This window comes from Leguminivora glycinivorella, chromosome 27, assembly GCF_023078275.1.
Source record: "Leguminivora glycinivorella isolate SPB_JAAS2020 chromosome 27, LegGlyc_1.1, whole genome shotgun sequence".
Classification (NCBI taxonomy): Eukaryota; Metazoa; Arthropoda; class Insecta; order Lepidoptera; family Tortricidae; genus Leguminivora; species Leguminivora glycinivorella.
In genome coordinates, this window is record NC_062997.1 from 2,565,925 (window position 1) to 2,582,612 (window position 16,688).

Consider the following 16,688-nt stretch of genomic DNA (forward strand, 5'->3'; position numbering starts at 1 on the left):
GCCTACCCCTTATGGGATACAGGCGTGATTGTATGTATGTATGTATGTATGTACAAAACACGGACAAACTAAAAAGCAAAAAATAATAAACCTTTGACTTCGGTTACCGCGATAGTTACTCATGAAATAAAACTATGGAAACGGATTAAATCGCATATAATGAATTTACAATTCATCCCGACGTTTCGAACACTTTACACATAATTTTTAGGGTTCCGTACCTCAAAGAGGAAAAACGGAACCCTTATAGGATCACTCGCGTGTCTGTCTGTCCCTCTGTCACAGCCGATTTCTCCGAAACTACTAAACCGATTTACTTGAAATTTGGCACACGTATGTAAACAAGTGGCCCAAAGACGGACATGTAATATAATTAAATGAAATTAAACGAAATTTAATCATAGGGGCCACTTTTGGGGGTAAAATTGAAAATTAAAAATCAAAGTTATTAGAACTATATTGTGCTACATATCAAATGAAAGAGCATTTTATAAGCATCTCAAATATATTTTTTTTATAGTTTTTATTTTGGTAATTTAGAAGTAATTTAAGAAAATAAGCAAAAAATGACCATTCCCCCCCTTATCTCCGAAACTACTTAGCGTAAAATTTTCAAAAAAATACACGAGATAGCCCTCTACCTGTAGATTACAGGAAAACCTATTAGAAATCTACAGTCAAGCGTAAGTCGGACTTAAGAGAAAAAAACTCAAATTGAGATTTTTCACTCACTGCCGCTGCAAGTACTTACTAAATGTTTTGAAATTTTGTGAGCGCCATGGACAGGTAGAAAGAAATTCATTTCTGTTTAGAAATTGTTAAAAATTTTAAGCATTTGCCAAAATGACTTAAGTTCCTACTAAAAAAGAGGCGCTTACGACTGTTTAGAACTGCACTGACCATAATATTGCCCTAATAGGTCCAAAAAATGGTGTATAATATATACGAAAACAAAAAAATTGTGCCACCGACAACCAAAATCTGAAGTCTATTTGCTCTATCTCTTATAGTTTCCAAAATATACGCAAAATCTTTAAAGTACAAATCTAGTATACGTTGCCATCACATGTCGTCAGGCGCTCATGACCTTTTTGTATGGAAATGTCGAAATCCGACTCGCACTTTACCGATTTTCATAGAAAGTTGTGTTTTATTATAGTTTTGAAGGAGGTTTCTTGTTTTTAACCACCAACGCAAAAATATTATAATAATAATAGGTTTGACGCTTGACATGTCTGTCTGGCATCATAGCTCCCGAACGAATCAATCGATTTTGATTTAGTTTTTAATGTTTAAGGTGAATTCGTCGAGAGTTTTTTTTGTACCACGTAGGTGGCAAACATGCATACGGTCCGCCTGATGGAAAGCGGTGACTGTTACATATGGACGCCTGCCACTCAAGGAGTGGCACATGTGCGTTGCCGACTCGACTCATTAGAAACTTGTACAAACCTGTACTTAGAAGGGGCCTGGGTGCCGACGACTCAAAGGACCGAAGGAAGGAGGGGGAAGGAAGGAAGGAGTACCGCACCCTCGTTGAGCTCTGGCTGCCTTACTCACCGGCAGGAACACAACAATGAGTAAAGTCTAGTGCTACTTGATTGCGGTCTTTTGTAAAGCGGAGGTATTAGACTCTGCTCTACCTTAGAGTATATTCAATTTAGTATTTTTTTTTATACTACGTCGGTGGCAAACAAGTATACGGCCCGCCTGATGTAAAGCGGTCACCGTAACCTATGGACGCCTGCAACTCAAACAGTGTCACATGCGCGTTGCCACCCCATTAGAAACTTGTACATTCCCTTTTGCTGTGTTAAGTACACAGCAAAAAGGAGTGTACAAGTTCCAAGGAGGGTTCGGGTTGCCGACGACTCAAAGGACAATAAACGGAACAAGTTAGTTCCGTAAGTCCTCCCGTCATCAGCACACCGCACCCTCGTTGAGCTCTGGCAACCTTACTCACTGACAGGAACACAACACTATTAGAGTTATCAGTCAAGAAATTTAAATGCAGTGCCATCTATTATTAGTTTCGACAACTTTTCATGTGACTTTCCATGCCTAAAGGTTCGCACAAGTCTCAAGTCGCGTAAATTACTTAGTAAATTTTGCCGAGAGACGGCGCTAAATACAATAATACTCATTAGAGTACCTATACTTCTAGTCAAAGACATATATAACTCCGTATAGACAGATAAAGTCTAAGAATAAAACGTACTTACCTCAGTACCACACAGAAGAAGGGCTCAGCTAGATGGCGCTAATATTAATATTAACACGGTCGTCGTGTATGTAACTAACTATGTAATGGAATCTACGGAGGCTAATTTAATACGGAGGTTATTTTAACCATTGAAAGTTTGTACGGAACCCTCGGTGGGCGAGTCCGACTCGCACTTGGCCGGTTTTTGCAAAATATTGTTTTCTCAAACATGCAATAAAATATTGTCTTTACGTTCCTTAAAATGGGCTGGGAAGTATCGCTTTTTGGGCGCAACAACTCGAGATGACTGTAAAGGGATTTCATATTATTTTTCAGGCCTAGGCCTGCAAAGTAACTTTTTTTTATAAAATATTGTCCTTTAGAGCATTTTTTTTTATTTCATTGTATGTTTGAGAAAAACACTATACATGCCTCGGCGTGAAAACGGATTCCCGGTCTCGTATCCATATCCGTATATACCCACTTGGCCGGAAATCCTCATTTTCCCGGCCTCTGATGTAATGTACTATTTTGAAGTAAAATTTCCTTAAAATGTATTTATTTATTTATTTAATCTTTATTGCACAAAAGAAAAAATCTTGCAGTACAAAAAAGCGGACTTAATGCTTTAAAGCATCTGATTTAAAGTATCTGGGGGCACGGTAGTGCCCCCGCCAAGTCGAGAAAATAAGGCACGGCCGTACCATCCTTTTCTCTAAGCAATTCAGACCAGTTTCGTTTAATATTCTAAGGGCCACTTGCACCAACGAGAATGGTGGGTTAACCCACTATTTTATATGGAATTTTACAGATGACAGCCCACTAAACCTGAGTTAAGTGATTGGTGCAAGTGGTCCTAAATAGATTCAACAATCAACATTACATTATATAGGTACACATCGCTTTTTTCCCCGACGCACAAAAACGACGGGGTGTTAAATTTTTACAGGGATAAGTTTGACGTGTCTGTTTGTCTGTGTGTGTCTGTCTGTCTGTCTGTGGCATCGTCCCGAACGGATGAACCGATTGAGATTTAGTTTTTTTGTTTGAAAGCTGAATTAGTCAGGAGTGTTCAGCCGTGTTTGTTGGAAACCGGTCCACTATGTCGGGGTATTTCTCAAAATTCAATTTTGAATTGTGGTTATATTAAAAAAAAACCGGCCAAGAGCGTGTCGGGCCACGCTCAGTGTAGGGTTCCGTAGTTTTCCGTATTTTTCTCAAAAACTACTGAACCTATCAAGTTCAAAACAATTTTCCTAGAAAGTCTTTATAAAGTTCTACTTTTGTGATTTTTTTCATATTTTTTAAACTTATGGTTCAAAAGTTAGAGGGGGGGGACGCACTTTTTTTTACTTTAGGAGCGATTATTTCCGAAAATATTAATATTATCAAAAAACGATCTTAGTAAATAAACCCTTATTCATTCTTAAATACCTATCCAACAATATATCACACGTTGGGGTTGGAATGAAAAAAAAAATCAGCTCCCACTTTACATGTGGGGGGGGGTAGGTATAATATTACTAGCTTTTGCCCGCGACTTCGCTCGCGTTAGAAAGAGACAAAAAGTAGCCTATGTCACTCTCCATCCTTTCAACTATCTCCGCCTAAAAAATCACGTCAATTCGTCGCTCCGTTTTGCCGTGAAAGACGGACAAACAAACAGACACATACTTTCCCATTTATAATATTAGTATGGATTGATATAATCGTGAACTAGACAGCGAGGTCACCTGCTGTCGGCTTGAGCCGGATCTCATGTTTTCCATTAAAAAAAAAAACAAATACTTGAACTTGTGACCAGTCTCTTTTAACCGACTGCGAAAGAGGTAACTTATGGGAACGAGTTCAGTCTATGACCATACATATACACAATCACGCCTGCATCCCATAAAAGAGTAGGCAGAGCACATCGAACTACTCATGTTGCAGTACCACTCTTGGCAAATAAGGAGTTAAACAGGTTGCCAGCTTAACCCATGCATATCATATGTATCCCACAGTCGACTTCTACGACGCCCACGGGAAGAAAAGGGGTTGTGAAATTCTTAATTCGTCACCACACGGGGCTTTTTAACCCCCGACGCAAAAACGACGGGGTGTTATAAGTTTGACGTGTCTGTCTGTCTCTCTGTCTGTCTGTTTGTCTGTCTGTCTGTGTGTGTGTGCCTGTGGCATCGTAGCTCCCGAACGGATGAACCGATTAAGATTTAGTTTTTTTCTCTGAAAGCTGAGTTAGTCTCGTGTTCTTAGCCATGTTTCATGAAAATCGGTCTACTATGTCGCGGTCGGGGGTTTTTTCAAAATTTTAATTTTGTGGTTAGTTTTATCACAGTCTTGTAATAGTATAATAATATGAGTATATAATAGTTTCGTAAACTTTAGCGAATATGACCAAAATTGGTATAACGATATGACGTGTGAAGTTACGATTTCGTTTGGGAAAGAACTCGCAGGTTAGCTAGAAGATTTTATTTCCTATCTCAGTCTAAATTGAACTTCAACAAATATAAAAAAAAAACCGGCCAAGAGCGTGTCGGGCCACGCTCAGTGTAGGGTTCCGTAGTTTTCCGTATTTTTCTCAATAACTACTGAACCTATCAAGTTCAAAACAATTTTCCTATAAAGTGTTTATAAAGTTCTACTTTTGTGATTTTTTTCATATTTTTTAAACATATGGTTTTAAAGTTAAAGTTAGAGGGGGGGACGCACTTTTTTTTCCTTTAGGAGCGATTACTTCCGAAATTATTAATATTATCAAAAAACAATCTTAGTAAACCCTTATTTATTTTTAAATACCTATCCAACAATATATCACACGTTGGGGTTGGAATGAAAAAAAATATCACCCCCCACTTTACATGTAGGGGGGGTACCCTAATAAAACATTTTTTCCATTTTTTATTTTTGCACTTTGTTGGCGTGATTGATATACATACTTGTACCAAATTTCAGCTTTCTAGTGCTTACGGTTACTGAGATTATCCGCGGACGGACGGACGGACAGACAGACATGGCGAAACTATAAGGGTTCCTAGTTGACTACGGAACCCTAAAAACTGCGTAAGTAACATCAATTTTACGCAATTGGGTGTTGTCAGCCCCTTAATAATATCAGCTACCGGACACCGTTATTACTATTAGCAATACAAATATGAAATCGTTTGAAAACGCCTAATAGAATAATTAGTAGGTACGTGCGAAACTCACATAAAACAAATTACGAGGACGTAAGGAACGATGCGGTATTTTATCGCATTTATAATAATAGGCTAGGTTCCTACTAGTCAAATCAGCTTCTTTTTAAGATCTGTCAAAACGATTTGCTAATATGGAATTACTATGAAATACTGAGGAGTGACGTCACGATCAATTCATTTACTTTATATTTTTCTCTTTGACTTATTAAATATAAATTATGTTTAAACTTGACTACTGACCATAATTTTCTTTTAATTATGTAGTGCTTTATTTCGTGCACTGCATAAAATATTTTTCCCCTCACCAGCTCGGAAACACGTGTTTTGTCCTTTAATACCAGCGGGTAAAAACGCATTTTATCCACTAGTGGGTAAAGTAATTTGACCTTGAATAAAGTCAAATTAACTGCTTTGAAATTGATAAAAGTAGGTGAATTTAGTAATAAAGATGATTTACCACCTGTAGAAATACTGGAAGCAGTGATAAACGCATTTTTTGCGTTGTAGTTTCCTCGCTATAGTGAGGGGAAAAGTTTTGTGTTACACTCGGGTGCAAATGTATTTTACTTCTCGTGTGTTAAAAAACTCGCAAGTTCAGGATTCTATTTTCGAACCACTCGCTTCGCTCGTGGTTCAACTATAGAATCCTTTCACTTGCTCGTTTTTCAATTCCACACTCGGCGTTAAAATACAACTTTGCCCCCTTGTATAATAGTCATAGGGCTTACGGCGAAATTATGGTCAAAAGCTGCACTTTATCACAGTATAAGGATATATCAGTAGTTAATCTCCGGCAGCGGCGGCGCGGTCGTTACTACTGCGCAAGGTCACGCAGGGTTGTACAACGTTACTATAATCGACTTCGTACAATGTAAGTTGTTGTAAATCTAATAGGTACTATTAACTGTAAGTAGGTTTTAGTATAACAATACCACGTCATGACACCACATTAGTCAGTATTGAAGATACAAAAAATCATTATAAATATATTACTCTCATACGCGCAATAGTAGATTGTGTAACAATAATTGCAAAAGCGTTAATTTAAGTGTTCATTTTATATGTTTTCTCTAGAATACACCCAATCCATCACAATAAAAAAAGATTCGTTTGAACTAGAAACGTAGGTACCTACTGTCCTACTCGTATTAGTAACTGTGTATGGCGCTATGCTAGTACCAACGCTCTTTCTACCTTTTTATCTAATAAAGATTCAAGTACGTATTTGTTTCTTAAATACTGACGAAATCATATTTACATAAAATGTTTGAATAGATGTTTGCACAATATTTAAGTAGGTACCAAACTTTCGAGCTAGATAGATCGCAGCATCTACCTAAATGTCGTTACAGATAAATCCTTATTGATTTTAATGTGTCATTCTAGCTTTAAATCTCACTTTTACGCCATTTACGTAAGCAATAATGTACCTAACACTGCAAATATATAACAACCACTTACTTTTCTGGGTGTCTAGGAATTCTAAAGAATGACATTTCCGCATTTTGAGAACTTTCCATACACCCATAAACACTACAGTAACGAAAATATGTCTTCGGTGCTGACGTCATTTTCTCCCGAACTCAACACGTCAACACAGCGCGCAAACGCGGCCCCGACTGTCCAGCCCAATAATCACCAGTTTCGCATGTTTTCGCCGCATGCGAGGGGAGGGAGGGGGACACACCGCGCGGCGTGAAGTTTGTAAGAAGAGTTATTACTGGTTTTATACTGTGACTTTATGCAGAAAGCAAGCCACTTTGCACAGTGATACTAGGGACCAATACAAATGATTTCATCCGAGGAAACACGATTTTCATCCACTAGAATTCAAGATGGCGGACATTTTCCAAAATGGCGGCCGCATATTTTAAAAAAATTATAGAATCATAACGGCTGCCCCGATTTTGATGGTTGGGGTGTCTATCAGTTCATATTAAAGCGTTTAATTATATAAAAAATTAAAATCATAAAAAAATTAAAATGGCGGCCGAATAATAAGAAAATTATGAAATTTTCAAACTTTTTTTTTCATTCTCGTGAAATTTATCAATAAATTTTCTATAATATGGCCACATTTGTATGTATTTAAATTAAACCTGATAATATTATCTACATAATAAAATAAAAATCATGAAAATCCGTTGAGTAGTTTTTGAACTATACCCATTTCAAATGGAGCGCGCGGATTTGAAAGACGTTTTTGCACGTGATGTAAAAAAATTTGGAATCATAACGGCTGCACCAATTTTAATGGTTGGGGTGGCTATCAGTTTGTATTAAAACATTTATTCATATAAAAATTAAAATCATTTAAAAAATTAAAGATGGCGGCCGAATAATAAGAAGAATATGAAATTTTCAATTTTTTTTTATTCTCACGAAATTTATAAATACTTTTTCTACGATATGGTCACATTTTTATTTATTGAAATAAAATCTGATAATATAATCTGCAAAATAAAATAAAAAAAAACATTAAAATCCGTTCAGTAGTTTTTGAACTATACGCATTGCAAATGAAGCGCGGGGTTTGAAAGACGTCTTTGCACTTGATGTGATGCATCGGCATCGTATCGTTTCGTACCGCTATACACGCAAGACTGATTATTTATTTTGGTCGCAACTTACTATATTACTATTTAGAATCAATGTTTTTAGTATTTATATACTTTATTAGTTTTTTATTCCGAGTTTAGGTATATTTAGATAACCGCCGTAAACTTTGATGGTCATAATTTTTATTTTAATACGTAAAAGAACTTAAATAGGTACACATAACATTTGTATCACTTCTCCTTTTCAAGGCTTGAGATAATCTCCGACAACTTCTGTAGGGAGCTACTGAAACATATATTAATACAAAACTTATTTTTGCTTCTCGTCTAGGTCATACTGAAAGATAAAAGAGTCATACATACATAATATCAAAATACAAGAAAATAATGAATAAATAATAATTTATAATATCATTTTTACAAAATATTTACGTTTTATTTTGGCAGCTGCCTTTCCAAATGTTACATTGCATTATTTGCATTGCGCAGGGTAGATCCACAACACGTACAGTGCATTGTTTCGCAGCCTTTTTCAAAACCGCAATTGTCCAAGTATACCCATTCATACCATATCTCCCTGTTTTCAGACCACTGCAGTACCCAACTATCATTGTATGTCTTCTAACCCCAGGATGATGGCATAGGCACAGAAGTAATATCCAGAATATGGGGCGTTGTTATACGAGTTATACGACACGGAGCGCAAGTGCTGCCGATGTTGGTTACTAATTTATTTTTGGTGGTAAACAGATTCTTGCTCACCAAGTTCAGGTGAAGTTTTCACGCATGGCGATTATTCCTCCAAGAAGACTTTGTAGTTACTGCGATGTTTCTATCAAAGCTGGTATAACTTCAGGGGGTGCAAACAATGTTTTAGAACAAGATTTTTTCCTTTTGTATTGAAATACCTTTTTGGTACGGAACCCTAAAAAGAAGTGGTGTCAGACGTAAAGGCGTGAAAACCACGAACAGCAGTCGGTCTTCCAGGTTCCAAAGTGTTGGCTATTTTATAACTTATACTCTGGCAGGTTATTCTCATTTGAAATATTAAGAAAATATACTAGATAAGACTTGGAAATTTCCCAATATAATTAGCTCCATAGATCCCATGCTTAAATGCCAAATTGGGACCGTTCTTAACATATATTTTAGTGAGCAAGCATGGACTCAGGCCTGTTTACCGGTATGGTTTGGCGGCTTAGGCATTCGTAAAGTGTCGTTTTGCCGACATCCCTGCCTCCATTAACATCACGTCCGATCTCGCAGGTAACATCCTGAAAGCCTCCACGGCTACAAACTGCGAAATAAACTCAAACAACAAAGGGCATGGTACACTCTAGTATCCGTTACCACCCTGAACTCACTCGAGGCCTCTTCATGAGGCTAAGACCTTTCGAGGCTCTAAGCTGCGCAGTGCGCAAGGAACTGTTTCCAACCAAAATTAATAACCAATGCCGGCGGGATCAACATCGTCAGCACTACAAAAACATACGCTCCTTGTCGTATAACAAGCAGACCATCTCGAAACGTAGACTAAATAGACGAGAAGCAGAAAATAAGTTATTTTATACATAGATATTTCTGTAACCCCCTACAGAAGTTGCCGAAAATTATCTCTGGAGTCCTCGTAAAGGACAACTGCTATTAATACAAATGTTATGTTATGTGCATTTAAGTTCTTTTACGTATTAAAATAAAAATTATGACCATCAAAGTTTACGGGGGTTATCTAAATATACCTAAACTCAGAATAAAAAACTAATAATGTGTATAAATATTAAAAACATTGATTCCAAATAGTAATATGTAAGTTGTGACAAAAACAAATAATCAGTCTTGCGTGTATAGCGGTACGAAACGATGCGATGCCGATGCATCACATCAAGTGCAAAGACGTCTTTCAAACCCGCGCGCTTCATTTGTAATGCGTATAGTTCAAAAACTACTGAACGGATTTTAATGTTTTTTTTATTTTATTTTGCAGATTATATTATCAGATTTTATTTCAATAAATAAAAATGTGACCATATCGTAGAAAAAGTATTTATAAATTTCGTGATAATAAAAAAAAAATCTAATTTTGCTTATTATTCGGCCGCCATCTTTAATTTTTTAAATGATTTTAATTTTTATATGAATAAATGTTTTAATACAAACTGATAGCCACTCCAATCATTAAAATCGGTGCAGCCGTTATGATTCCAATTTTTTTTACATCACGTGCAAAAACTTCTTTGAAATCCGCGCGCTCTATTTGAAATGGGTATAGTTCAAAAACTACTCAACGGATTTTCATGATTTTTATTTTATTATGTAGATAATATTATCAGGTTTAATTTAAATACATACAAATGTAGCCATATCATAGAAAATTTTTTGATAAATTTCACGAGAATGAAAAAAAAAGTTTGAAAATTTCATATTTTTCTTATTATTCGGTCGCCATCTTAATTTTTTTTATGATTTAAATTTTTTATATTAATAAACGCTTCAATGCGAACTGATAGACACTCCAACCATCAAAATCGGGGCAGCCGTTATGATTCTATAAATTTTTAAAAATATGCGGCCGCCATTTTGGAAAATGTCCGCCATCTTGAATTCTAGTGGATGAAAATCGTGTTTCCTCGGATGAAATCATTTGTATTGGTCCCTAGTATCACTGTGCAAAGTGGCTTGCTTTCTGCATAAAATGCAGTTTTTTTCCGTAAGCCCTATGACTATAACAAATAACTATTATTTTAAGTATAGGAAACTAGCCTATTATCTTGCTAACGGCGAGTACTTGCACAGACATAATCTCGTAGCCAGGATTATTCACCAGCAACTTGCTCTTCAATACGGCCTTGTGGACCGCGAAGAACCGTACTACAAGTACTTGCCTGCGCCAGTTCTCGAAAATGGTCGTGCCACGCTCTATTGGGATCGATCTATTATCACTGACAGGACTATTGTAGCCAATAAGCCTGACATTGTGATAATAGATCGACCGCAACGCCGGGCCGTGCTCGTTGACATCACCATCCCCCATGATGAGAATCTCGTGAAAGCCGAGAAGGACAAGTCCAGTAAGTACCTAGACTTGGCCGATAACCGCCATGTGGGATGTTGATTCAACGATCATTGTTTCGATAGTCGTTTCAGCGAACGGTCTCATAGCGAAGAGTCTCGACCAACATCTTAAGAGACTCTCGCTAGGTGGTTGGATCAAGGGTCAGATGCAGAAGGCGGTTATCTTGGACACGGCGCGGATAGTCCGACGGTTCCTCTCTCTGCAGCCCTAACCACCGGCAGCTTGGGCCCTGCCCCGCTGCTGGCGGCACCCTAGGTTAGGTTTTTTATAATATGTTTATATGTTTTTATATGGTTTTGTAAATGTTTTTATGTTTTATTTTTATATACATATTGTAAAAAACCTAGTAGCCTAGAAAATGAAAATAAATACTGAGAATAATCTTCGACGACTGGTCTGGCGCAGTCGGTAGTGACCCTGCCTGCTGCGCCGCGGTCCCGGGTTCGAATCCCGGTAAGGGCATTTATTTGTGTGATGAGCACAGATATTTGTTCCTGAGTCATGGATGTTTTCTATGTATAAAAGTATTTATATATTATATATATCGTTGTCTGAGTACCCACAACACAAGCCTTCTTGAGCTTACCGTGGGCCTCAGTCAATCTGTGTAAGAATGTCCTATAATATTTAATTTAATTTAATATTAATAATATTTTAATTTTAATAATATCAGCTACCGGACATCGTTATTAGCAATACAAATATGAAATCGGCCTATAAACACACATATACTTATAATTTTATATTTTATATACATGTAAATTGGTGATTATATTTATAGTGCGTTGTCGACCTCTGACTTTATCTTACTTAGTAGAGTTAATTGAACAGTAGCTACACTTCCGCTTAATCCATACTAATATTATTGTTCAGCTTTGACCTTGCATTTTCATTTTATAGGATTATTTTGCATTTGTCGTGGCAACACTAACATTTTTGAATCGCTGTCAGTTGAAAACTGACAGTCAGTCTGTCACCGAACGACTACCAGTGCACATCTCTCGCTATCGCTTTCGTTACTAACTTTCGCGCCGTTCAGTAAAAGTGCTACTGCCAAACATTTAAACTAGCTAGAATCAGTGTAGTGTATCAGGAGAGGCCCGGAGACCGTCGAGCGGCAGAATCGAGGGCTAAGTTGAACGACTAGAGGTAACGGTTCTTAGCCTACTTTCTAGCGAGCGACAAAGGACAGCCAGAATCCAGCCCGAGGTCTTCAACGGTGACCAGCGATTCAGTCCCATCATCGGCGCGTCGAAAGGTAATCTTCGTGTTACACTATTTCACACTTAGTTCATCCATTTAGTAACACCATTTTCATAATATACCGCAACTTTCTTGCCCAACTGACTCCCTAAATCTTGACTCCCTGTCGCCCCCCAATTTCTCGAATTTTCCTACAGTCCACTCTATCGTTATTAAACATTTTGGTCCTTCGAGCCGGATAATTTGAATAGTGACCGTTGGTTTTGTCGTTTCTCGTTTGTTGCTTATTCAAATTAGCTTGGTCATATCATTTGTTATTTTTGTTTAGGGTAGACTTATAAAAGTCATAAAAAAGTCGAGGGTGAGCAAGAAAGTTGTAAGTCGTGTAGTAGCGCCTTTACTGAACCATTCGTTCACCATAATTAATACTGGCAACATTGTCGCAGTTGTCAACGTCAATCAACTGTCAGTGTCAGTTGCTTCGCGGTGTTTTGTCGAAAGGTTATAATTGCTCTGGTTTATTTCTGCCGTGTTTGTGTTATTTACTGCAGTTTTAATACTTTTAATTAATATGAGTGACCGCGAGGATACTGATATCGAGCCCGCGACAGTGGACATGTTCCGTGTAGCGCGGGGATATGCAATTTTCCGTCTTGAGAATATTGAGGCGTCGGGTTTGGAAGGTTATGACGAGTCCGACATTAAAGATCTGGAAAGAGACTTCCACAACGCGCAGTTACGGATTTTGCGGGCGTTGTTACCCGCCAAACGGGAAGAAGAGTACGAGGTCACTAAAGAGTTCGAAAGTAAGTTGAAATTAGTTAAGTGTAGGTTAAGGCAGTTGGCTAGGGTAGGTGACACGTCGGAAGTGAAACCATTGGCGCTTGAAACAAATTTAGCTAAGCTTCCAAAGATAACTATAAAACCGTTTGATGGGAAATTAGAAAATTGGATCTCTTTCAAAGAGTTGTTCGACTCGCTTATCCACACTCGGAACACAATAAGCAGTGTGGAAAAGTTACACTATTTATTATCAAGTGTCCAGGGTTCTGCATATAATCTGATTAAGAGTTTCCCTCTGTCAGGGGATAACTATGGGTGCGCTTATGAGACACTGTCCAACTATTATGACCGGAAGAGGCAAATAGCTGCCATGTATTATGAAAAGTTGTTGCACTGCGAGCCGGTTAGGAATAAAACGGATTTGGAAAGAGTCGTCATAAACTTTAATGAGAACTTGAGTATTCTATCGAAATTTAACCTCCCAGACAAAAACTTTATGCTATACTACCTGCTGTGGTCAAAGTTAGATGTCGCCACGCGTGAGGCATTTGAGTTGCAGCTTGCGTCTAACAATGACATCCCGAAGTTCGAAGAGTTGAAGGGTTTTATTGAAAAGCGGAGTAGGGCTCTGGAGAACTCGAACCTTAGTGGTAGGCTTCAGGTCCCGAATGTTAAACCGCAAGCTAAGGGGAAAGTTGCGCTTGTTGTCGCTACTCCATCAACATTAAAATGCATTTGTTGTATGGGGCAGCATAGCCTCGATAAATGTGGCAAGTTCCTTAACTTGAGTGACGAGGCTCGGTTTAGCTTCATAAAGGAGAAGGGCCTGTGCATCTTATGCTTTTCCGATTCACATAGGGTGAAAACGTGTCAGGCTAGTCGCTGTAGGGTGTGCAACCGTTCACATCATGAACTGTTGCACTTCACAAAAAAGATTGAAGCGCCAGCAAAGGCTGTCGATGCCCCACCTAGTACTAGCAGTAATAGCAACAGTAATAATACTGTCTTAACTGCAACGGCAGGAGACAATACCATTTTCTTTGCAACTGCCAAAGTGTTAATTCGGGACAGTTCTGGTATCTTTCGACCGGTGCGTGTACTGCTGGATGGGGCTAGTGCATGCAATTTTATGTCAAGAGCATGCGCAGAAAGGCTGGGCTTCGCAACAACTGGCCAACATACGGTATTTGGTATCGGCAACCTGCCTTGTCAAACTTTCGGATCACTAACATGTGAAATAAAACCACTAGGGAACAATCCCTCTTCTTCGAGTATTAAACTTGACTCTCTCGTGTTGTCGCCTGTATGTGCTGATCAACCTCCACAGCCTGTCGATTCGTCGGGGTGGTTGCACATCAGGAATTTGTCGCTGGCTGATCCTGACTTCGCCAAGCCCGCCCCGGTGGACCTGTTGCTTAACGCCCAGGTCTTTGTATCATCATTGTTACCTGGTATACGGCATGGGGGCCTGGACAGCCTACCTTGTTGAAAACTATCTACGGATGGGTCGTTATGGGTGAGTGTGATGGGACTCAACTCACCACCAGTGCTCTGGTATCCTATCGTAACAATAATAAACATTGTTTTTTCGTGTCGAGTCCGTCGCAGATTCTGTCGCTTGATGACTCTATTAAGAAATTCTGGGAGTTGGAAAGCGTCAGTCCTCCAGCTAAACCTTTCGTCTCTGAGGAGGACCAACGCTGCGAAGACTACTTTCGTACAAAATATTATCGGAACGAAGAAGGCAGGTATGTAGTCCCTTTACCGTTTGTCGACCCTGCGAACAAACCTACCTTCCTCAACTCTCGCGAAATAGCTCTTAAACGCTTCGTGTCGCTAGAACGCAAATTGAGCTCTAACCCCGAATTCAGAAGGGCTTATGTGGAATTCATGGATGACTATGAGTCTCGCGGCCATCTGGAGTCAGTGGAACCTCCTTCTACCAGTGAAGGCCATTTCTACTACATTCCTCACCATGGAATTCTGCGCGATTCTGTCACAACGCCTCTTCGCGTGGTTTTTGACGCAAGTGCCAAGGACGCCAACGGGTTGTCCTTAAATAATAGTCTCCTCGCTGGGCCCAAGCTTCAGACCAACATCTTCGACCTGCTTATACGTTTTCGCTGGCACGCCGTGGTCTTCACAGGCGACGTGAAACAGATGTATAGACAGATTCTGGTTCCTGAAGAAGATGCTGAGTTTCAGCGCATCTTATGGCGACCCTCTGCTGTCGGTCCTGTCCGCGACTACCGCCTCAAAACGGTAACCTACGGGGTCTCTGCCGCACCATTCCAAGCTCTCCGCACAATGGCTCAGCTTGCCAGTGATGCTGCATCCGAATACCCAGGAGGCTCAGCCGTTCTCGCTCGTGACATCTACGTCGACGACGTCGTCACTGGCGCGGACTCTGTCGAACGGGCGCGTTCACTCCAGACTGAACTTACGAACATCTTGTCGTCGGGAGGTTTCCACCTGAGGAAGTGGACCTCCAATAGTAGTGAGTTCCTGGAGAATCTCCCGTCTACCGACTTGTACTCGGAGGACTTCAAAAACTTCGAAGAAATTAGTGACATTTCTCTCAAAATATTGGGCTTGCTTTGGCAACCTCAATCGGATTCTTTTCGCTTCCGTGTTGCATCAACTCCGGACGGCCGATGTACCAAGCGCACCATTCTGTCGGAGATAGCTAGGATCTTCGATCCACTGGGTTTTCTTTCGCCCGTAACGTTCCTAGCCAAGTATCTGATGCAGCTACTTTGGGTTTCTGGCGTGTCTTGGGACGGAGATGTCCCGGAAAGCATCAGGGTAGAATGGCACGAGTTCAAGACACAGCTATCGTCATTAAGCGCTGTATCTGTGCCTCGCCGTTTAATTGGAGAATTCGACATACTACACCTCCATGGATTTTGTGACGCCTCAGAACGTGGCTTCTGTGCCGTCGTCTACTGTCGCACAGTGGATGCGACCGGTAAGGTCAACGTCCAGCTGGTTTGCGCAAAATCTAAGGTTGCGCCCCTGCGTAAGTTAACAGTGCCGCGACTTGAATTGCTTGCAGCGGTACTACTGTCAGACTTGATGGCTTCGGTCGTGGAAGCTTTGAAGCCTTTCCACTCAGTCGGCCAGGTGTTCGCTTGGTCGGATTCAAGCGTGACGTTGACATGGATCAAGTCTTGTCCATCCAGATGGAAGACGTTTGTGGCCAACCGGGTCAGTCATATACAGGACATCATACCTCCCGAATCATGGCATCACGTTAGAACTACCGACAACCCAGCGGACTGCGGATCGCGGGGTTTACTTCCCCAAGATTTGGTCAACCAAACCTGTTGGTGGAACGGGCCAGTTTGGCTCAGCCGTCCTGCTGAAAGCTGGCCTAAGTCGGCGCTAGAGCCAGAGAGGGATATTCTCCATGACGAGGAGAGGATTACGGTTCTCGTAGTGTCTAACGACAGCTCACTACTTGAGTCCTTGATGGAGCGGTTCTCGTCGCTACGGACGCTTCAACGTATCATAGCGTATTGTCGCCGCTTCGCAAATAATGCGAAGAACCAAAAGGTGCCCAGCAAATTGTTGAGCGGGCCTCTAACACCTCCCGAGATCCAGCAAGGACTCTTGGTTCTCGTGCGTTGCGTGCAACAGCATAGCTTCGCGGAGGAAGCGGAGAAAAT

The 16,688-nt window shown here is 39.9% G+C and overlaps 1 protein-coding gene across 3 annotated transcripts in view; it reads left to right on the top strand.

Moving 5' to 3' along the window:
• The window catches only part of LOC125240278 (Krueppel-like factor 3), a 117,099-nt gene that overhangs the window by 47,135 nt on the left and 53,276 nt on the right, over positions 1-16,688 (top strand). The gene's annotated exons all lie outside the window — the stretch shown is intronic.